Source organism: Piliocolobus tephrosceles, chromosome 3, assembly GCF_002776525.5.
Source record: "Piliocolobus tephrosceles isolate RC106 chromosome 3, ASM277652v3, whole genome shotgun sequence".
NCBI classification, from domain to species: Eukaryota; Metazoa; Chordata; class Mammalia; order Primates; family Cercopithecidae; genus Piliocolobus; species Piliocolobus tephrosceles.
The window spans coordinates 82325437-82350321 of record NC_045436.1 but is presented as its reverse complement, the minus strand read 5'-3'; the positions used below and the strand labels follow the sequence as shown (position 1 = coordinate 82350321).

Here is a 24885-nt window from a genome sequence, read left to right as displayed (position 1 = left end):
GAATGCATTGTCTTATAAATGTTCACGTATAAGTCTTTTTTTTTTTTTTTGCCAGTTGGGTGGATTTTTAAACAGAAAATAATGTATATGATACTGGTATTCTAATGCCATTTCTTTCCTGTATCTCTTTTTCTCTTTATTTCTTTTTCTTTCTCTCTCTCTCTCTCTTTTTTTTTTTTTTTTTTTTTTTGAGGGGGGACAGGGTCTTGCTCTGTCATTCAGGCTGGAGTACAGTGGTATGATCATGGCTCACTGAAGACTCAACCTCCTGGGCTCAAGCAATCTTCCTGCCTCAGCCTTCTAGGTAGCTAGGACTACAGGTGCATGCCACCACACCTGTTTAAATTTTGTTTTTCTTTTTCATAGAGACAGAGTCTCGCTATGTTGCCCAGACTGACCTTGAACTCCTGGCCTCAAGGGATCTTCCCACCTAAGCCTCCGAAATTGCTAGGTTTACGGGCATGAGCCACTGTGTCTAGCCTCTTTTCTATATTTCTTACCCTCTTTACTACACTACATGCGTTCTCAAATTCGTCTTTAAAGTATAATATATATAATATTAATTCAAATCTTCAAAAAATATCCTCTATCTGATCACCTCTCACTACCTTCACTGCTACTCCCTTGGTTTCCAGCCACCATCATCTATCTCCTAAGCTTTGCTCCTATGTTTCCTCTGCATGTCCTGTCTCCCCATGGCTTATTTTCCTGAGTGATCCTGTTCAAGTCATGTCATGCCATGTCTTATCACTCCTTCACTCAAAACCCTCCCAAAGTGAAGGCTGTTAAAGCTGAGTGATTAGTGCAAGGGGGTTCATTATACTATTCTGTGTTTGTATACGATTAAATTTTTCTATGTTAAGAAGTTAAAACAAAATCCTTTAATATTTCTCCATATTAAAAGACAAAATCATTATAATGGCTTACAAGGCCCTAGGCGATTTGACCATCTCATGTCCTCTCTGTCCTTTGTCTTCTTACTTCTATGCAGTCACATCAGTTTCTCATTGTTCTTGAACTTGCCAGGTGAGCAATCTTAGCTTTTGCATTTCCTATGTCTTCTGCCTAGAACACTCTTTCCAGGGACATCTGTATACCTGTATGTTTCTTACCGGCTTTCAGGCTTTACATAATTGCCATCTCTCAAGGTGGCCTTCACTGACCACTCTACCCCTACCAAAACTTTTACCCCCAAAATCCCTTGCTTCTTTCTCTGCTTAATTTTTCTCTATATATTAATTACCATCTAATAACTACACATTTCATGTATTTTGATTACTGCCTCTCTTCTCCATTAGGATGGAGGCTCAGAGTGGGGAAGCTGGGTGTGGTAGTGTGCACCTGTAGTTCCAGCTACTTGGAAGACTGAGGTAGGCATGTCCTTTGAGCCCAGAAGTTCAAGGCTGCATTGGGCTATGATCACACCACTGCACTACAGCATGGGCAACAGGGTGAGACCTTGTCTCTTAAAAAAATGAAATAAAAACAGTGAGGATATTGATTTACTCTCTGTTGTATCCTCAGTGCTTGAAATAATGCTTGTCATATTGTGGGCATTCAATAATTAATACATTAATGAATGCATAATTAATTAAGACATGATAAAATGTTATTTATGGAAGGCAATTACTAAAATATAAAGAGTTGGGTTAAGTGACGGGTGGTGGGTAAGGAGTGGAGATAACTGTATTTTTTTGTTGTTGTTAATTTGTCTTTTAAAAAATGGCTAATGGAATACTATGCAGAAATAAAAAAGAACAAGATCATGTCCTTTGCAGGGACATGGATGGAGCTGGAGGTCATTATCCTTAGCAAACTAACATGAGAGCAGAAAACCCATTATTACAGATACTGCATATTCTCACTTATAAGTGGGAGGTAAATGATGAGAATACATTGCTACATAGAGGGAAACCACACACTCTGGGGCCTATCAAAGGGTGGAGGGTGGGAGGACAGAGAGGATCAGGAAAAAGAACTAACAGATACTAAGCTTAATACCTGAGTGATGAAATAATCAGTACAACAACCCCCATGACACATGTCTACCTACGTAACAAACCTGCACATCCTGCACATAAAATTAAAACTTAAAAGTAAAAAAAAAAAAAAAAAAAGGCTAGATACCAATGTAGCATCTCAATTGTCTATTTAAATTAGAATATGATTATTACACACGAGAGCAGAACACTGGTCTAAGTTGGAGGCAGAGTTTCTGGCTGGGGGCTCTGGTTGCTGCACTGGCCCTACAGTATCTGGTAAAAGGGATCTAAACCACTAAGAGGTATGAATTCTGCCAGCTGTGAGAAAGTGAAGGGAGAGCAACTCTTGAATAATCATCCTTGGAAAACTAGGGCAGCAGTTCTTCCCTCAAATTCCAAAACAACCCCTTGTACTTCTCTCTTCCCACCCTAACTGCTGTTGCCCATTAGGCATTCTCTCTTGTACTGATGAGTCTTGGCACCAGACTCAAATATTTCCTCTATGCCTCATTTTGTTATTTCCCTCAGAGATCCAGGATTTGCATTACTGGTCCATTTCAATTTCACTGTCTGTTATTCCTCAAATGAGAGGGCCCTTCTTTGATATTCACTGTGGTGATGGATAGGAACAACCATCCCACAGGACTTTATCGGGGTAGTCCTCATAGTAGTGCAGGGGTACACCTCCAAGATCTCAAACTAGTGGAGTATCTTTCAATAAAGAGCAACAGACTTTGGAGTAAGACACAGCTGGCTCTGAATCTGGGCTCCCATGACCATCTGGCGGACTCTGGGAGGGTTACTTAACGTTTTTACTTGTTTTCTCATTTGTAAAATGTGAATACAAATATATAATCTCTAAATTTTCATAAGGATTAAAGGAGGTAAAGTGTCTAGTACAGTTTTTACTATATCAAAAGCTCAAAACAAATGACAGCAATTCTTATTTCTCTCTTCCTGCCTTACGCAGATATCTGCAGCTGAGATTCTCTCTGACTGTAATGAGAAGGTAGAAGTCATTGCATGCAAGTTCCTTCACTCTCTCTCCTCCTTACTGTTACTGAGGCTCAAAACATCCCTGCTACTTCACATATCCTCTCCCAATTCAGAGAAACATGTTTGTTCCCTTTTCCAGGGCTAACCATTCTGTTTTTACCCTTAATGTTTATTCCTAATCTTCTTGAATTACCCTTCTCTTTCTTTCTCCAAAGGATTCTTCACTTGTCTACAGATGTGCACTGCTTTTCCTCCTTATTCTAAAAAAAAGCCCCTTCTAGATAATGATGACAACCATAAAGGTTAACATCTATTGAAAACTATGGGCCGGGCATGACACCAAGAAATATTGAACGATTCTTTCATTTGATCTTCTCTACAATCCAATGAGAAAGGTTCTTAAGAGGAACTTATACCTGTTTGAATGTCATTCTATTTCTCCCTACCAAGTACATAAGAAAATCTCTAATTACTAATGCTGAACCACCACCACTTAATCTGAGGCCCTTTGCAAATGTAAGTAATCCCCTGATCTGTCAAATGAAAAAGTGCGTAAAGGTCATGACAGATTCCATGTTTCCAAACCCACTAGCCATTTCTTATTCCTCACCCCTACTTGACCTCTTTGAGAATGGGATATGTTACCATTCCCTCCTTGAAAGTCTCCCCCAACTCCCCATTTCACTGGCTGCTTTTGCTAAGGCACTCTTCCTCCTCCTCAAAGAGATGTTTCAGCAGAGATTGATGCTCAGTCCGTTTCTCACCTTTATTATGATCACTCCCTTGACATTCTTATCAAGTCTCCTGGATTGAACTGTCTACTCCAAGCAGATGACCGCTGAATTGAAATCTCATGTTCTCATCTTCTTTTTAAGCATGTGCAACCTTTCCAGCTGTTTGTAGGGTATCTTCCTGTCCATAATACCTTTACAGCTCAATGTGCGCAAGACTGAACTAATCACCTTTCTTCTCAAAGCTACTCCACCTCCTGCAAATGGAAATACAAATGCCGCCTTCTAAAAAATTGCAGCAAAAGCCTCTTTTCATCTTGGATTCCTCTCTGTCTCTTGTCTTTTATGTTTAACCAGTTGCCAAATTTCAGCTGAGTACCACCCTTTCTCAGTTTATCCCTTTCTTCCCTTTCTTCCATTCTCATTCCTTAGTTTATCTATCTTAGCTTGAAGTCTTAGTTTAGCTCATGAAGAATCCCTGCAATTCTTCCAACTAGTGACTCTGGGCCTTTCCCTTCCAATATGTGTTAGCAGACTGCTACCTGATTTGTAATCCTAAAGCACAATGCTGCTGATAATTTCTCATTCCTACATAAAATTTCTATTGCTTACCCATTTTCTAAAAACATAGTTTAAATTCTTGCATGATTTGGCCTTATCTAATATCTCCAGCCTTATTACCACCCTTGCCTTCCATGTGCTCTTCATTCCAGCAAATTATTTACTATTCTCCATTTGATCTCAGAGATTTCTACTTTTGAGCCTTTGCTGCTGATTTTTCTGCGGTGCTGTTTTCTCTAGTTAGATCTATGCTTTCATACATCTCTCCCTTGAATCCTTCTATAATCATCCCAACTAGCTGACTCTTATAAATTTATCTTTACATTAGAGCAATTAGGTCATTTATTCTTTCATTCAAAAATTATCTTGTTCAACAAGTCCTACATGACAGCCACAGGTGCTGGTTATGCAGTGGTGATTCAGGTATTTAAGGGCATATCTTAGTCTCTCTATTAAATGGATGGTTTCCTGAGGACAAAGGCACTATTTAATTTTCTGTTTTTCCAACCCTTGGAACAGAACCAGTGCCTACTTAATCAATATTTGTTAAAAGAGCTAGTGAATAAATAAATCATTGTCTCCAGGCTATACTGAAAAAGGAGGGAGCAGAAAAGTGGTGTTCCCAGGCAACTTTAGGAAAGGCTGAGGACAGTGGGGCCCAATAGGCTATCCAACTGTTGAATGGTTACTGTCCTAGGACAGGGTTCATCTCCCTAATCTAACTGTGAGGGATCCCTGAGGAGTTTCCGCAAAGTCCTAGCAAAAGTTGAGTATATGAAGTCGATTAACTTTTGGAATTTTACTAACTCCACTGCTTGAAACCACAGTTAGGAACACCTAACCCTGACAATATTCTTATTTCTAAAGAGGATTATTTTTTGAAGCCCTTGTATTCCCTTACACTTTTCCACTTCGAAAAACAATTTTCATTTACAGAGACACTGGCTGCAGAGATGCTAAAACATCTTAAATGTTTATAAATTCACCTCTCAAGTTTAATAGAATTCGACCTTGAGACGCAGTTTTTCTATTGTGCGGGGGCTTGGCCAAGGAGGCAGACAATCGCCAAGGGTTGGTTCTAGGTAAAACTAGAAGCGAGACTGAGAGGAGATGCACTGCCCTGGCTGCAGGCCCTGTGTGATCTCACATTCACCACCAGCAGTGAGACTCCGCAAGGCAGCTGCATGAGGAGGGCTTTCCCCACCAGTGTACTAGAGACATGCAGCCACTCCCACTGGCACACAGCCTTAACTTCGCAGCGTCAGTTTATGCTTCTGAGTCACTGAAAAATATCCCAGGAGTGCAAAAATAGGAAACATTAAACTCCCCAAAGTTGTAATTTAAGTATGATTCTGTTTGGAGAAAACAACAGGGATGACAGCACAGTTTACAGAGAGTCTGAATAAACTGTGCTTAATATAAATGTCTCAAAATTCGAGAATTTTGAGAATGTTCAAAATTTTCATTTTGGTATAATGGAAGAATGTTCTCTATTATACCAAATACATTTGTGTAAGGCACATCTTTTCCCAAATGTGGCATATTAAGCTTACCTTTCTCAAATATTTTTTAACTTCTTATTTATTTATTTACAGGCCTAGCCTGAAGTCTGCAAATTTTCAGATAAAAACATTTGGGTTAATTTTTAGTGCTGCAGTAGGTGGCCAGAGTTCTAGTCACCAGGTACTGCTATGATACTGCATGAGTCACCTAACCTCTTTGGCCCTCTTAATTCTTCATTTGCAGAATCACTAGATAATGTCTCACTCATTTTCCAGCTCTAAAATTCTATGATTCCTAGTCATATGCATAGGACACAAAAGACAACATCCAAAGATCACATTTTCAAACTACAAAAAAAAGTTTACCATCACAGAATTTCTGAGTTGGAAAGAACCTTATAGGTAAACTTAATTTTAAAACTGTCAACATTTTAAATACATTTCACCACAGTTACAAACTGAGAAAACATACAATCAACACTCAAATTACCTGTTGCAATGGGACCTCTGATAGCATGGAAAATCAAAATTTAGAGACAAAGAAAAAACCTTCATGTTAGGCAAAGATTTCAACTTTTGTCATTAAAACTGAGACTGAATACCCAAAGTGTTTACTTTCAGTAAATCCAAGGAGGGCTCTGCCCTGGGTAGTTGAGTCCTGATAAGAATCTGTCTGTTCTGAGGATATGTCAGAAATGCTTCAATTACATAAGTAGGGAGAGAAAAAAAGACACACAAACAAAGATACACTGAGAAATTTTAATCTAAAAGGTTTTAAAAAAAATCCTTATAAATAACATAAAAATAATTAGAATAATTAGAACACATTAGATATGATCGAAGTGTGTCCAAAACAAAAATTCTAGGTTTCTCATTTATTCATTGAAAATAGAGATTATTAATGTAAATATTTAACATTCTTTTAAAATGATTTTACAGTCTTTTAACACATTGTTTCTGACTCAGATTTAATTTAAAATAATTAAGAATATCTTTGACTCTGATACCCAAATTTACATGGGATTGCATATCACTGATTTCTTATATCTTAAAGGTATACAATCACCCTCATGACGTATTTTTCTTGCTTAGAAAATCTATTTTATCACCTTCACTGAAACCCAGTGGCTAGAGAAGCAATTAGGTTCTTAATAATTGAAAATACTTAGAGACATCATTCTGTGTAGAATTTCCTTTGTACTACAGTAAGTACAGCTGCCCTGTACAAGAATTTGGACCATGTTGGGAAGAAGCCAATTAACTGTCCCTTTCTTCAAAAGGAAAGTACATAAGATAAAGAGCATTTCAGCTATTCTATTGTGATTTCCTGTGGAAAGCCCCTACTAAATTAAGAGAATTACAAGTGAGTAGAACTGGGAAATTTTCTTTGATTTCTTGGTGCTACTTTACTGGTCATTTTACACTCTAGACGCTAATAGGGCAAAAAAGAACACGATCTAAGTGTCAGACTGAGGTTAACCAAAATATTGTACCATCTATGTACTATGATGTAAACAAAAGTAGGAAGGGGGAAACACCAAAATTTCTCACAAGTTCTAGGATCAGTCAGTAATTTGGAAAAATGGTAGTACTTTAAACCTGCAAAAAAACCCTTTAATGCCATAGCTTTATATTGTTCAGCCTGTATAAACCAACTAAAACACAAAGTATATGAAATAAGTCATACATTCTACAGCTTGGATAAAGTAGTGTGTAAGCTATTAATTTCTATTATTTTGGGGGATCTGTCAGAAAACTGTAATTGTCCTATAACCAAATCTTGATTATCCCTTGTTACAGATTTATCATTTATTAAGTAAACATCTTTCTAAGGGCATACAAAGAAAAAAGAAAAAAAATTACTTATTACAAAGGGTCTTAATAAAAGTTAGCTTCCCTGCCCTGCAGTCTTCCTGGTCATTTTTGAACCAATTCAGTGACAATGAGCTCACTTTGTCCTGAGGCGATACATTCCACCCTCAGACAGCCCTGATTGTCAGCAGCAACTGAAACCTCTATCTCCTGGGGCTTCCATTCACTGCTCCTTATTTCATCCTCTTGTGACAACAGGACACATTTAATCCTTTTTTCTCCATCACAGCCATTCATATATTTGAAGACAACCAAATCCTTCAGGCTATAAATCTCTCAGGCTCAGTAACTGACTCCCCATTTGAGGGAAATTTGAGTTCTGTCACTTATTCTGCCTCTGAAGACACTCAAGTTGGTTTCTATTTCTCTACAAATGTGGTGCCCAGCAGTATTTATTACACTGTATTCCTGGTGTGGCCTTTCATCACAGAGTGTAAAAGAGATCACCACTTCCTTGGTCTTATGTATCATGTTTCTATAAATGCAGACTAATGAGGAATTACTTGTTTGGTAGTCACATCGCATTGCTGGTTCATGTTGAGTCTGTTATTAACTAAAACTCCTAGATCTCTTTGCATGCACTGCTGCTAAATCATCTCTCTTCCACCCTGTACTTGTAATTTGTTTTCTGTACGCATTTATATCTCTTCGGTATAATTGCTGAAGAATTGGGTCCATTGTCCCAGCTTTCAAAATTAATTTGAATTCAAATTGTTTGTTGTCTACCACTTCATGTCACCTGCAAATTTAATAAGAACCTTCTAGGGCTGTATCCAGGACACTGATAAAATATATTAAAGTGTCTGGGGAAAGATCCTTGGAACTTATCACTAGAAATATCTCTTCAGATTGACATTACCAGCATGGGAGATACTGTGAATCCCTGAACTACCAAAACAGGTATATCCAGCATCTCACTATCTCACCCTTCTAGAAACCCTGTCAAAGAAGACAACGATGTAGGTTTGGTGTGATTTGTTCTTCTTACGGTGCCTGAGATGGCGATCCAGCTCTCTAGTTTCTAGTTTGAGAAGTACACCTGTCAAATTCCACTTGCATTCTATCACAAATAGAGAGGAGAGAGACTATCTAGCCAGGAGGTGATCTCAAGGAGGGTATATTTTCTCCCAGTCCACCTCAACACACACACACACACACACACACACACACACACACACACACACCAATTTAGAATATCCTCCCCTCAGCAAATCCTGAGTAACACCCTGGTTACTGTCTCACCCATGTCTGTATCTTGGCTGTGGTGCCATGTAACCTGGGGGCTACAGAAAGATGATCATATTCATGTGTGTCAACACAGAGCCCAGCACTGTGCCTGGCAGGTGGTGTGCCTTGGATAAACACAAGCTACATAAATGTAAGGAAGGTAGGCCAAGAAGTTTCTGAAATCTACAAATGAAATGCTCTGGGTTTAGATGGATTCAGATTTCTGAAATAATTCAGAATGTACTTTAAATCAATGCTCTGATTGATCCCTTTGGTTTTTATACACCTATTTAAAAAATTAATAGAACAACGTGACTTTACAATGATTTCTAAAGGGTCTAGTTAATCTCATATAAATGAAAGATGTGAAAATGACAAATGTCGATATTCAAAAAATAAAATTATAATCAACAGGATGGGAAAACCCCTAAAATGGAAGAGAAACGAATAAAAAATTAGCTTAACTCTATAGCCCAATGGAAACAAAAATACATAGAAAGAAAAAATCTAATCCAAGTAACTTTTGAACACATTACTCTGACTGAATGCTCTCTGTTGAATACATTTGGTCAAAAGAACTACAAAGAAATTTTGAACCGAATACAGTAAGTTTGTAGATATTGGTATAGCAATTCTAAAACTATTCTATTTTTCTACAAACGTGTGTGTATTACTGGACTGAGCAAAACGAGTAAGCATGCTGCTATCATTGATGATGAGGGTTTTCAGTTACTGAAGAAATATGGGATATGAGATACACATTTCATATGTCACATCCAAATACAAATACGGGATAAGGGGAGGGAGGGAAGAAGCCTGCAGTGTGGATTGGAATTAGAGGTATGATTAGAGTATGAATTTGATATTTTTAAAATAGTCAATTTTGTAGCTTTGCCTAATGAAAGAGTCTAGAAAAACTTCTCCTGCTAAAAGGAACTAGGAGTTTACTTAGAGAGATAGACAATGCCTGGACTGGGGTAGTGAAGGTATAGGGTGAACCTAGAATATCTTATAATTTCAGAAATAAGGAAGTGTTAGAAAAAAAATATGGAGACATATCAAAAAGACATAGGAGCTAGCATGAAAGACTCCCACTGGCCAAGACTAGGACAATTTAAGAATCAAAATGAATAATGACAGGAATGGCTTATAGTACACTGAATAACAAAAGAATCCATGAGTTCATACTGATGCTAATTTTAATTTTTTTAAAGAAGAATGAAGAAAGTTCTTTTTAAAAAAACCCCAAAAGTGACAGGAAGGATAGAAATAGAAAAATCACAAATTTATGACAATTATTGATAATTGATTTAGGAAATAATCATTCATGGATGCTAAAATCCACTAGAAGAAAGATGCTGAGGATGGTAGCTTATACCAGGGTGGCGGAATTGGAGGTGTTGAAGAATAATTAGCTTCTGAAAAAATTGTGAAGGCACAGCCAATAAAACTATCTGATGGATTACATGTGGGATTTGAGAAGAAGAGAGAAGTCAAGGAAAACTCCAAGATTTGGGGCCTGCACAACTGGAAGGATGGAGCGTTCACATTCTGAGAAGGGGAAGCTATAAGACAGAGCAGATTGGTGGGGAAGGTTTGAAATTCAGTTGTGAATATGTTAAGTCTACCAGACATCCAAGTGGTAATGTCAAACAAGCAGCTGAGCCTGGAGCCTACATTTCAAAGTAGAAGTCTAGGATGGAGAAACACGCCTCCCCATGTATATATATATATATATATAAAATTAATAGAACTATATAACTCAACACCATGAGACTTAATAGTGTTAAGTTATATATATAAATTAAATATATATATACAGAATATATGTATATAAAATGTACAATATAAGTTTTATACATGTATAAAACTTACATATATAAATACATATATTAATCTATATTAATAGAATAATAATATATATTATTACATGTATATAAAACTTAACACCAAGAGAGGGAGGAAATGGAGAAAGAGAAGCCATTCTTGGTCAAGTTACTCATTAAGTCTCAGTTTCTAAGCTAAAAATTGGGATAAAACCATCTTTCCTGCAGAAGTGTATAAGGATAACAATAACAGATACATAGTAATAACTCGATAAATGACACATGAGAATAACAAAGCATTTTTCTTGTTATTTCTATACTAATTGGGTATTTCTATGATTAACTGAGGCAACAATTGAGTGCCCAAAGAATGAAAAGGAATTCAGTTTAATTCAGTAAATTTTTATTGTACACCTACCATCAGAAGAATATATAACAAAGAATTAGACACGGTCCCTGCCCTCAAGACATAAAGTCTAGAGATGGGGAGACAAGCATGTAAGTGTATAACTGAAACAACATATCAGGTATAGTAACAGAGACAGCAAGCATAGCATGGGCTAATAAGGAGGGATACTAAGAGGTCCCCAGTGCAGTCGGGTGAATGTGGGCAACTCAAGGCAGACTTTTGGAAAAAGTGGTTACACTGAAAAATATGTCTTATTAAAAATTTCATATTTCTTACAAAAATACGTAAGAAATAAATGATACGACAAAGAGCTAAAACAAAGTCAGGATAAAGGCCCCACGACTCATAAGAAATAATGAACATTTATAAGAAGAAAACTTCATGGACATTAAAGGCAACTCAATGACAAAATATGCTCTAAAAATCTAAAGACCTCAGCCTAGGGAGAAATCTGGATTGAATAGGATTATCAAGGTAGGTCTTTTGAGTGTGTCTTTTGACAGAAGAAAGGAACGTAGATAGATCCAGAGTCTAGAAAAAAGAGTATGCACAAAAGCAGCAATGAGAAGCCGCATGTGAGCAATGAAATGCCATGCAGTCCTTACACAGAATGAGGTGGATACTCAGACCTGACAGAGCACTTACCATGTGCGAGGCACCACTCTCTACCTATACTAATTCACTCAACCTTCCCTACAACGCTCTGAGGTAGGTGCTGTGTTAGCCCAATTTGACAGAGGCACAGAGAGGTTAACCAACTAGCCCAAGGTTACATGGCTAAAAAGGGGCAGAGCTGGATTTGAACCCAGGGTGGTGCTTTAGACTATGCTATTAATCACTTTACCATCTCACTTCCCTAGAAGTTTATGAGCTGCTAAAGAATGCCCCAAATTCATTAAGTGAAAAAAGCAAGGGACAGAATATTTTAAAAATTAACAGGATGTGTATGCATAAATACATATGCTTTATAGCTTATGTTTTATACACATTTGGGTGTATAAATGTGTATGTGCTTACAGGCATGAACACACACATCTAAGCTTGTATATACATGGAATATTTCTAGACGCCTATTTGAGAAATGTAACAGTGCTTCTCTCCGGGGAGGAGAGGGATCTTGGATAGAAGGAAAATCTATGTCGTACTATGTATATACCTTTGTATTACTTGAATTTTTATTAAATGTATGTGATACTTTTAAATACATAAAAACTAGTTGTTACTTTATGATTATTATTGAGACAGGGTCTCACTGTGTCACCCAGGCTGGAGCGTAGTGGTGCGATCATACCACAGTGCAGCCTAGAACTCCTGAGATCAAGTGATCCTCCCATCTCAGCCTCCCCTGTAGCTGATACTCCAGGCACATGCCACCAAGTCTGGCTAAGTTTTTAATTTTTTTAGAGATTGGGTCTCACTACATTGCCTAGGCTGGTCTCTAACTCTTGGCCTCAGGTGACCCTCCCACCTCATCCTCCAGAGTCACTGGCATTACAGGAGCCAGCAACCTCACCCAGCTCTAGTTCTTACCCTTTAAAATGTAAAATTTACACATCAGGAATGGCACAGACTAGAAATTCTCTAGAAAGGAAGTACACAAGTTCACACAATTTCAAGTAATAAAGGAGGTTTAGCAGTCTCTTATGCTGATCGCAGGAGGGAAATATAATTGATGTTTATTATTTTTTCTCCCTCTTTACATTTTATCAGTACACAGATCTTTTGCTTGGGGATCCACAACCCCATTTCAGTCCACGTGCTTGTGGTGCAGCTAATGCCATGTGGCATGGGAACGCTAGGGGTGAAGCTTGGGAATGACTGTAAACACTATCACTTTATCCCATATTCCCTGTCCCCAGTGTTATCTTCAGGGGTGGGCTGTGAAATAACCTGGACCAACTATGGCTAGAAGCCTCCAATCTGAGACCTCTTACATCTCTCTTTCAGGCTCTAGGAAAGCCAACTCTCTGCTGCAGGGTTCAGTGCCCCAACAGAGGGAGCCTGGAATGGGAGACGGGAGCTGGAAATGGAAGCCTACAGTGGCGTTTGAAACTAGCTAGCTCATTCCTTGGAAGTTTCTATTTTTTAAAATCTCCATTTTTGCTCTGGTAGTTTTAATTGGTTTTTCCTCTCATTTGCCATGGAAAGATTCCAATGGATAGAGAAACAGGCAGAAAAACTCATTTTAACTAGAAAGGTTTGGTGACATGCTGAAGATGTAAATTATAGTGCCTGAGCTGGAAATAGGACATGGATCACGTGACCCCTAGTCAGGTAAGGTTGGGGAGGAAAAGGAAAAGAAGGCTGCTGCGAAGGAAAGAACAAGATGCACCAGTAGTTGAAGGGAAGCCTGAAGGCTGGTTGAGGACTCTTGCTATTGTCAGTAATAACCTATTATTTTTATATCATGTTATCTGTTTCTTCTTTGCCCATATCATGATAGTACCAGTGCTTCTTTTGAGAAGATGATTCTAGCAGATTTCTGCATGTTGACCATTCATTCATTATACAAATAATTATTAGTCACCTACTATATACTAGATACTATTCCAGGTGTTACAGATAGAGCAGTAAACAGACAAAAATCCCTGCCCTCATGGAACTAACAGTTGTATTACAGGAATTTTTCATGATTTTTAAATTAAAAATATAAACTTGTCCCAAATGGACATTTAGTGCTATAGATGTGCCAGAGACTATGCTAGGTGCTTTTCTGTCAATTACTTTATTTATCCCTACACTATTCCTTCAAGGTAGATATTTTTATTTTCATCTTAGAAATGAGGAAAACAAAGTTTGAAGAGCTTGAGCAATTTGAAGATCACGCCATCTGTAAGTTGCATAGTCTGCAGTAAAATCTAGCTTTTGCTTTCAAGTATCATGCTTTGCCCACTAAACCACAGATCTATTTAGCTACTATACGATAGATGTCTCTACTGCAGCAACTTAATGGGTTTAGTCAGATTCTGCAAAGTCCCTGGTAATTCTCTTATGTAACACATAAGTAAAGAACCTTACATGAAGCAATTTTTTATCTTCTTTTGATCTATTATGCATTGGGTTAATACCTAAGATGTGATTTCATATCTGTTTATGAAATTTTGCAGTGCTATGTTGGAATTGGCTGGATCAGCTCATAAGAGTTGACTGTTAAATTTTCAGAAGTTTTGCAAGCCAGTTGATTTCAGGTTGATAGCTTCAAATTGACCACGATAAGTATTCACTACACTAAAGAAATTGGCAAACGCTACAAAATCAGGGTGTTTTGTTTTTCCTGAAGTGCAGTTGGTAAATATTTACTAACATACTCATCATCTACTCAATGGAGAACTATCATAGGAAGTTCTCTATCCTAAATAAGTTGTTCAAAACACTGGCAAACTCCTTCAACTTGAAAGATTTTCTACTACTTTCTAAATATATAAAAAATGAACAACTGGATACATGTGATATCTTTTGGAGTATATTATCAGGCTGAAATGGGCATCATCCTATACTCTTAGGGCTATGGCTTATAACCTCAATGCCACAATACTTTTGTAGTGGGCTGAATGATGTACCCCCAGAATTCATGTCCACCCAGAGCCTTAGAATATTATATTATCTGGAAGTGGGGTCGTTACAATTATGATTAGTTAAGATGAGGTCACATAGGGTTACGGATGTTGTAAACACAATGACCAGTCTCTGAGAGAAAGAAGAGGGAGATTTGGATACAGGGACACAGAGAGAAGACTGCATTCATGTGAAGATGGAGACAGAAATTGGAATGATGCAACTACAAGTCAAAAACTGCCATGAACTGTCAGCAACCACAAGAAGCTAGAAACAGGCAAGGAAGGATTCTTGCCTAGAGCCTTCAAAGGGGGCATGGCCCTGCGAAGACAGTGATATTGGACTTCTAGCATCCAGAACTGTGAAAGAATAAATTTTGGTTGCTTTAAAGCACCTAGTTTTTGGTCATCTGTTATGGCAGCCGGCAGTGAATGCTTTTAATTTTATGCTGCCTTTGCATCCACTTTGAATATAAGCTGGACTTTCCCATACCTAAAGCAGGGCTCAGTGACCGTCGACATAGTTTCCAGTACCACACCTCCTATTGGTTCCTTTATGTGGCCAATCTAGATATCTGCATTATACAAGGGCCACCTGGTGATCGCCTTCCCATGGACCAGCTACATGTAGCCTACCTGACTGCTCTTCACTGATGCTTACACCTTGCACGGACTGTGCAGATATGCCACAGTGACTTCTTCATCACAGTGTGACCTCCTGGAACTCATATCTGCTTGCTTGAAATCCACCTATTAAAACTCCCTGTGGGAAAACTGTTTGGATAATGTCCTGGACCCAGTAAAGGCAATGGCCCATTAGTTCCTTTCTCTTTCTCCACATGCTCCCTGACCTTGGTGTGTGGCCTCCCCTGGAGTGCTGTGCGCTCCCCAGGAGCAGTAAGTAATAAAATCTTTATTTCCATGTTTCTCCTAATTATGGAAGGGCTGCTCTCTATCATAAGTATCCTAAATTAAAACACTGCCCTACAAAACTAATGCAACTAAGGAGCCTAACAAGAATTTAATAAATTCCTTTCTGGTTTCCTACCTATGAGATTTTCATAAGAAATCATGTGTTACAGCTAAAAGAAAGCTTTTGACACAGCATCTGATCTCAGTCTCCTATCTTAATAACCCCAGATAGAAGAAAGGATATGGCATCAATATACAGTGCAAGCAATACTGATTAGAGACTGTACTAAAAATAAATTAATAGACTGGTAAAGGTTTTGTGTAGCTCCATGTATCCATAAATGAACCAGCAAAGCTGCCATTCAATATCTGTAGTAGTATATTTGGTTATATAAAAATAGAAGCAACTGTCATTTCTAAGTGCTTACTGTGTATCATGTACTGAATAACTTGATTTACACATATATCCTATGAAGTAGGTATTATTTTTTCAGTTTCACAGATGAGGAAGCTGATGCTTAGCCAAGTTAAGTAACACTGCAAGTGGCAAAACTAGGAACCAACATCATGCCCAGCCCTGAATCAAATGACTTCAGAGCCAATGCTTTAAAACCTAAAAGTGTGATCCACAGTCACCTAAACCTCACCCCAGACCTAGAAACTGTAAATGTAGAACCAGAAATCTGCAGTTGTAATACCTCTTTCTAGGACTTCAACTAGACACCTCTTACTCCTTCTCTTGTACCTGCCAGCTCACCCTTTCTTTCAAATTATCCATGTTAACAACATTGTTGAATCATTTTCAGTGTCGCACATTTAATTTTAAAAATTCTACTTGGTTTTATTTTCATTCTGCCTGGTCTGTTTTCTATTCCAAATTTATTATGTATTTATAAATCAAACAATTGGTAATTCAATTATCTGAAGATTCTGGGGATTTAATTCTGCTTTTCATTGTTCTGCCAATTCTTAAACAGAGTGGCTCATTTGCATACATATTTTCTAATTTTTGATCAGGAGCTCATGATTCTTTGAGCCACATACATTTTCATGTGTTTCTGCAAGGCTTGCGGGTATCCCCAATGTGGAACCACTTCATAATCATTTCTAGACTTGGGGTTTCCTACTCTATTCAGGGAGCATAAGCTTAACTCTGAATCTGTAAGAACTGGGCTTGTAGTTACTGATTCTCAAGAGAGGCATTTATCTTCTGATTCCCCTAGGCTGAGACAGGCAACTTCCTCATCACCTCTCTGCCTGGGGATCACCCATCAACAGAAACTATAGCCCTGAGAGAGTCCTGACTTAAGTGGGGGATTGCAGTTTCAATTCCTCAGATTGGAAAGGCCCAAGGCCTTATCTTTTGTCTCTAGGAAGCTGTTAAAAACCAAGCTTCTGGATTATCTAGGTCAGCAGATATTTCCAGGACAGCTGTGGCCCCGAAGTCCATCCATATCCTATTGTGTTTTCCCAAATTTTTCTTTTGTTTTATGGCTCCTCAGTACTTTTCATACTTTCTAATAAACTCAGCTATGCATTAAAGAAAATGTTATTTTTTTTCTAGTGTTATTAAGTGTATTGTAGTGGGAGAATTATCTACTCTACCAGGCTTTGGACATGGAATAAAATCGACATTTTAAATAAGTTCTGAAGGAGAGTTTTATGTATAGTAAGGTTTGAGAGCCACACTGCACTGTCTCCCATAGAGCTTCTGAGAAAATCTGTTTATATAGCTCTATGTCTTTATTATCTCCTACCTTCAACTAAAACATGCTGGAAACTGTAGCTAAGTAAGACAGCTTCACATTATCTTTTTTTCCTTCAGTCCAACGTTCTGCTACTCAAGGTGGAGTCAGGTGTTAACCAATCTTCTTTAAGTCATGGACGAATAAATAAAACTAAAGATTCATCTATATGCTTCCACCTAGGCTTTATAAAAAATATTTGTACTGATTACAAATATTAGCAATAATTTGAAATCCTGTTTTTTTTTCTTTAAAAAAATTTTTTTTATAGAGACAGGGTCTCACTGTTGCCCATGCTGGCCTCAAAATCCTGGGCTCAAGCAGTCCTCCTGCCTTGGCCTTCCAAAAGTGTTGGGATTATAGGCATGAGCCACTGTGCCCAGCTGAGGTTTATTCTTAATATTACGTTGCAAGCAGTTTTCCATGTTGTGCAGTATCCTCTTACCTTTTTAAAATACAGTGGCATAATATTCTATTCCACGGTTATACATTGAATATTCAATTATCTCTTGTAATATGTTGCCATTATACAATGACGTGTGCTCTTAGAAACTGTCATAGAATCATTGTAGAATCCAAGATTGGTTAGATGATGCACTGTGATTTAGCAATTGTGCAGTGGGTCCCAGGCGTCTCTGTGGTTGAAACATTTTTGGATGATTCTGAAGCCCACCCACGACTGTCAACCATAGATTTAAAAGATTCCTGCAAAGTAGAGACAGATCCTTAATATTATGATAATGGATCGTAGTCCGTGATGGTTAAGAGTGTAGGCCCTTAAACCATATGGCATGAACTGAAATCTTGGGCTCCATCTCTAAAAGCCTGTGGGACCCAAGTTAAGCTTCTTAATTTCTCTAGGCTTCAATTTCCTCACTTATAAAATGAGGATCACAGAACCTATGTCAGTGGATTAGTGTGATGATTAAATGAGATGATGTAAGTAAGCACAGCAAGCCATTCTTACAGTCATTCTGTTGGGTGGAAGGGGACCTAAAGGCAAAAGCATTGTCTGTGAAAGTCGGCATGCACTTTCCAGCCCATGTCCATGAGACCCCAGGGAGGTGAAGGTAGGCTGGAGGCTTCTTATTTGGAATCCACCCGGAGGGTGGGGAGAAAAGACCAAAACTGCAGGGTAGCTTCCAGATTCACCTCTGGACCTGCAGATGGGTTGAAAAACAACTCATCTGTGGAGGAGGCAGTGGAACACACATGGAGATCTTAGTGTTTCTGTGTGTTCACCTTACCTTATCAAGGCGAACTGCCAGTATGTGACTTTATGAGGCCAAGACTCCAGAATAGAATGCCTAGAGTCGCCCCACTATATAATCTTCAGCCTGAGACCACTGGGTTTAAAAGAAGCCACCAGAGATTTGTTTCGGATTGAACAGTGGTCCCAGAAACAATCCTGTGTCAGGCAAGAGTGGAGGGCAGAAAAATGGGAATGGCCAATAGAGGAAGGTCACCAAGCCAGAACTGACAAAACAAAATTTATAATTCAGACAATTCTTCAATTCAAGAAGCGTATATTTCTCCTAATAATTTCTAAGGGTTAAGCTTCCCAGTTATTATCTGTGCTATAAGTCTTCTCTAATGAGTAGCTTTCTCCACTTTATAATGGTGACTTTGAATATATACAGTGGATTTAGAGGGCTATTTAAAAAAATATTTTACAAAGTAATATTTTGTTTTAGGACAAAATACAAAACTTCTGAACTACTTGCAACAAAAATTACCTACAAGTCTCCATTGTGATTACATATGGGAGGGAGTTTTGTCTGCTTGTCTAGAGCAGTACCTGACACACAGTGCTCAATCAGTATTTGTTCAGTGAATTGCCTCCTCTCTTTTGGCTTCAATCACTAATGGTGAGCTTCATGCTTAATCTGCAAATGTATGGAAGAGCAAGAAAGAAAAAGCAGTGAAGCCCATTCAACTCTTTTGGCAATTGATTCAGTTTCATGTGTTTTCCACCTACTGGAAAACTGAAGGGAGGCTTTCTGGGCTATGTGTTGAGCAACATAAAGCATTTCACTTCATTTAAAATGGATTAAAAATGCAAGAATAAAAAAGAAAAAATCTTAAAAGATATTATATAGATCATTTAAAAAGATAGCTGCTATCAAAAAGCTAAAGTGTTGATACAAGCTATAGCATGATTCTTAACCATGTTTAAGTCTTTCCCTTTGAAAATATGATAAAAAGTTATACTCATCTCCCAAGAAAAAATGCACGTACATACATGTGTAAGTCTGCATATAAATTCAGGAATCTAAAAAGCCTCTGAAACCACCAACAGGGATCCATAGACCCCAAGTTACAAAGCCCTTCTGTTCGATAAGCAGCTTTCCTCATGGTTTACAAAGCACAGGGTATAATGTACATAGAGGATATGGTTATTTTCCCTAATTAACATACTTGTGCAGTGAACAGCATAGGGGTTCAATGGAAACCCTAATAAATGCTATGAACTAGGTTCTATATGCACATCTAGCTGATTATTGGTGATTTTCTCCCCTGTTGTTTTAAGTAATTGAGTCAGATTAAATTATTTTAAATTAGTACTCCAAATAGATCCAAACCTCCTGAATCAGACAAGTCTATACAAAGGAAAGGGAGATTATGCAAGGATATGTGATATCCTCAAATGCCACGGCAGATCGGGTAGTCTCCATTTGACCTCGACAGAAACTTAACATTTAGCATTTTTAAGGAAAGGCAAGAAGAGTGGAGCCTTTTTTTTTTTTTTTTTTTTTTAAATCAGTAGTGGAAGGGGACAACAAAAAGCTGTTGTTGACCTAAACATTTCAATACGTCTTCCACTCAACATAAAACACTCAGGAAAGACAACATATGTGAGAACCAGCTTTCAGAAAATGTTTGATTAAAAATAGTTACGCTTCTATCAGTTGGGTTTCAAGTCCCTTGCATTTGATATTTACAACTAAAGAGAAACTAAGAATACTAACTGGTAAGCTATTTGTACTTTAAAATCAAAGTCATTCTTATCAATTTCTGTTTTTGCATAGAGTGGACCACACAGAAGGATGTGTCACATTAGTTAGGATGGGAAGGGGTAGTTTCTGGTCATTCTAGAGGAGGATTGGCGAGAGTTTCTGAAGTCCCATGGGGCTGCTTCTCTTGTCATCCACCTCTGTGAAAGGGAACACAGTTTGATTTTTAAAAGTTCATGCGTGGCTTTCGGGAAAAATAGGGAAGTGAGCCTTCCCTGGCACTCCTTGCTGAGTCAAAAACAGGCAGGGACAAGCTTGGCCTAGAGGAAGGTTCCTGTGCTTTTCTGCCAGCCTCTCCCATTAGGAGCTCCGTGATGAAATTAGAATGGAAAAAACTTTAAAGGGAAATTTTATAGGCAGTATACTAGATTATTAAATGTTTAATGATGGGAAATTTTTCTTATGAAAGGATAAGATATAAGAGTTAGTCTGCATACTTACTTCCCCTAGATTTTTCTCTGAATATTATTTTTTGCTATAAGAGTCAGTGCAAACTCTACATTATGACAAATACATTTTTATCTAGACAGCAAAGAGGAATCAATAGGATCAAAGTGAGTATCAGTTAATCTTCAATGGAGTCCAGTTTTAACCATGTTTGCCCTGAAAAGGAACCATCCTATAAAATGGCAAATTTGGGTTGAAGTTAGTAAAAATTAATTTTCTTGAAAATGCCAGTATTTATAGATGCATTCTTATGTAGTAAAAGTATAAAAACATCTTGGGGAATGGAAGTTGAGAGCAGCAGTTTACCTAAGGAGAAGGAAGGAGGACAAAGTGATGGCTAAGTGGGGTTTTAGCTATAACTATTTTATTGGAGAGAGAGAGACAGAGACAGAGAGAGCTATCAAAAGCAAATAAGGTAAGATGCTAATACCTATTAAATTTATGTTGTAGTACATAGTGTTTGTTATGTCAATTTTAAACTTTCTATATGCTTGAAATAATTTGTAATTTAAAATTTTTTTTTTTTTTAAAAAGAACATGAAGACTTGCACAGCAAGATATTAGAAAGCTAAATGGAAATTTTCCTCTTAACTATGTGAAAGACACAGGCAGAGCACCAGATGGTTCAGTAGCCTGAGTTCTAGAAATAATCTCAACATGGTAAGAGGGTCTGTAAGCCTAGCCTACACCTATGCGAAATAGGGTTTTATGCATGGGACACAATTCCAGTAGAAAATGCAGGATTTGAGTAGACTTCTAGAGTTGGTTTTAAAATGATTTAACGTATGGCATCAAATTTGGACAATAGGTAAGAGAATAACCCATACAGGCTATATTTTTTACATGTTCTATATAGTTTAGTGCCTACGGCCTGCAAACCACAGCCAGCCCCCAAAGCTTTCAAGTTGGCCCCTGACTCTTTCCTGCTGTCTCCATATGACCAGGTATACACTGAACTATCAGTGTTTCCAGGTTCCTCTCCAGGCACCACAGAGTGGCAGCACTCTCACAAAGGCATGAGAGGAAGACAGGGCGTGAGGCTGGAGGGAGAGAGGCTGTAGCCAAGGAAATGCACAGCCCATAGCATTTTACTTTTAAGCCTGAACAAATGCACTTAATGAATATGTGGCAAATGTAAGGCTCCGAAGTATCATTTCTTTCCTCTAAATGTAAATGCTCTCCCTCTGAAGTTCCTGTGGGAATGGCTTCTAAATTCTGGGGGTGAGTGTGGGGCCACCCTCCATGAGGCCTCTGTCCACCTGAAAGCATCATTCCTTAGACCCTCCCATTGTTCACACACAGTGGACCTAACTCTCCACTTTCACTTTCTCTTCTGTAATAGTTTATTATAACAGTCAATAGAACTCCCCCATTAGCTTTTAGGGTTATCATAGAATATAAAATGTTGAAGATATATATTTTCTCTTTTCTGTCTTTCTCCTTAGTATCCAAGTACACTAACTCTGATATTCTAAGAGTAATTATACAGACACCATGATCTTCATCTTGAAAATAAGAAATATCTACTAATAATCAAGAAAAGCACATTTATAAAGTAAGATACTTGGACACTTCTACGTAATCTATGCGAGACAACTTTATAGTAGAAAAACATGCAAATGGGTAAGGTTACGGTTGATTCCTTGTTGCATCCACATCAGTGGTTCTCAAACAGGGGTGATTTTGCCCCCCAGGGGACATTTGTCAATGTGGAGACTTTTTGGATATCACGATTATAGGAATCCTACTAGCATCTAGTGAGTCAAGGTCAGGGATGCTGCTAAATATTTTATAATGTGTCAGACAGCCTCCCACAACACAGAATTTCCAAACCCCAAATGTCAATAATGCCAAGTTTGAGAAACTTCAGATGTATCCATCTCACTGTTTCCCTTACAGTCTCTCACCGAGCAGGTGCTTTGTAAAGTACCACAGAAAAGACACGTACAATTTTAAAGGTCTTCCTGATAAGAAAGATGCATGAAGAACAATTTTTTCCTCTGCTTAAATATTAGAGGGAAAGGGCTTTTAAAACTCCTTTGTAAACTTAAAGGTCATCCTGAGCAGAAACAACTATTAAAAGGGATATTTGGAGAAGAGCTCTGGAAAAAAAAATACCTGGCCGTTGTCTCTCTCTTTCTCTCCTCCCCATCCTTCCAATTAAGAATTTCTTGGATAAATAAAATTACTTCCTTTAACTGTTAGGAACAGCAGAACCATTTCAATTTTCAGTGAACAATGACAAGCTAAGGGAACAATGAGAGCTTATATAGTCATATTCTCTAACCTCTAAGTTACTCCTCTTCTTTCAAGTTGATCAAATGCTTAATAAATGAATATTGAATTAGTGAATAAAAAATACATGATTTGGTGAAATAATGTGACTGCAGTTGAACCTGCTTTATTATTAGTTGTTTACATATCTATATTTCCCAGTACTAAACTCCTTGATATAGAAACTTTCATTCTACAAGAACATCTAATGACTGTTAAGTTGTTGCATTTGTAAATTATTTTGTGACTGAGGCAGCAATATGTTTTTGAGTAGATGAAACCTCTACATGAGAAAGATGTATGAAGACTGGGAATAAACAGATGTATAAAGTTTTTTCTTAGCCAATAAATTTATAAGAAAGTTAATGCCACGTGTTTGTTAGTATCAAGAACTGTTACTTAGTCACAAAATACTAGAGCAATAGAAGTAAACAAAATACCATAATTTATATATTTTGTGCCAAGCCAGTCAGAAAAAACTCCCAGTTTTTCACTTAAAGTTAATTCTTCAGTCATTATAGTTAGTGTCAATGCTGATAATGTGTCTTTCAATCTCCTTCTCACAAATATACACATACATAAACACATGATATTTATACATATGACACACAGACACTTGTTAAAAAGGTAAGTGCTGGGCCTGGCTCCCCAATACCTGAGTACCCATTGACCACTGAGCCTCTCTCTCCCTTGTTTTCAAGAGTTATCATTCTCCATGCCTTTTTACACCATTGTCCTCCCATAATTTGTCCCTTATCTCCCTGCCCCCAGTACCCCAAATGCACACATTCTATCTGTGAGGTTCAGTGAGCAATAGCCTGCTGCAGGATATAGAACCACTAGTCTTGTGAGAAAGGCCAGTTATTATAATTCCACTCTCTGAGTCTGTTTGGGTTCACAGGCATTACACTTTTTACCTACAGAGATTTTTATGAGATTAAAAGAGATAATATTATACAAAGGACTTGGCAAGTCTCTGGTGTTTAATAAGTGCAAATTAGTTCTTTATTGCTGCTCCTCATTCCTCATCAAGGTTCTAAAGGATGTGAGGCCATAAGACCGTGGTCTGCTTCTGTGGACTTAAGCCATCATATTTACCTGCCTAATTACCTTTAATAGAAAAAACATCTTTCATTCCACAATTAGAGCTAAGAGACTTAAAATGCAAATATGACTAGTAGTATCCATACTAAATAATATGGGTGAGTTTCACTTGAAAGGTAAAGAATGACATCACAACATTTTGTCTTTTGTTTGGGAAAAAGGACAAGATATTTAACAGGCCTGGGCCTAGAAGATGGATAAGAGGAAAAGGAAGAAACAAAATGCAAGGCTGGCAAAACCAAAGACAATTCTTTTTTTTTTTTTTTTTGAGACACAGTCTCGCTCTGTCGCCCAGGATGGAGTCCAGTGGCATGATCTCGGCTCACTGCAACCTCTGCCTCTCGGGTTCAAGCTATTCTTGTGCCTCAGTCTCCTGACTAGCTGGGACTACAGGTGTGCGCCACCATGCCCAGCTAATTTTTGTATTTTTAGTAGAGATGGGGTTTCCCATATTGGCCAGGCTGGTCTCAAACTCCTGACCTTGTGATCTGCTAGCCTCAGCCTCCAAAGTGCTGGGATTACAGGCATGAGTCATCGAGCCTGGCCAGATTTCTTTACATCACAACTTTGCTGAAGGCCTGCTCTATTGAGCTTCATCTACTTACAAAACAAACCAACAAAAAGACTGAGGTCAAAAGTATGTTATATCCTGAGGGGCACACACACACATAGTGAGAACTGTTTTGTCCAAGCCTTGAATTACTGACCAAATAATAACTTTTACGAAAG

General features: G+C 37.9%; 1 protein-coding gene across 4 annotated transcripts in view; it reads right to left on the bottom strand.

The window, feature by feature from the left end:
- NFKB1 (nuclear factor kappa B subunit 1) overlaps positions 1 to 24885 on the bottom strand; it is a 131066-nt gene that overhangs the window by 68222 nt on the left and 37959 nt on the right. The window lies entirely within an intron of this gene.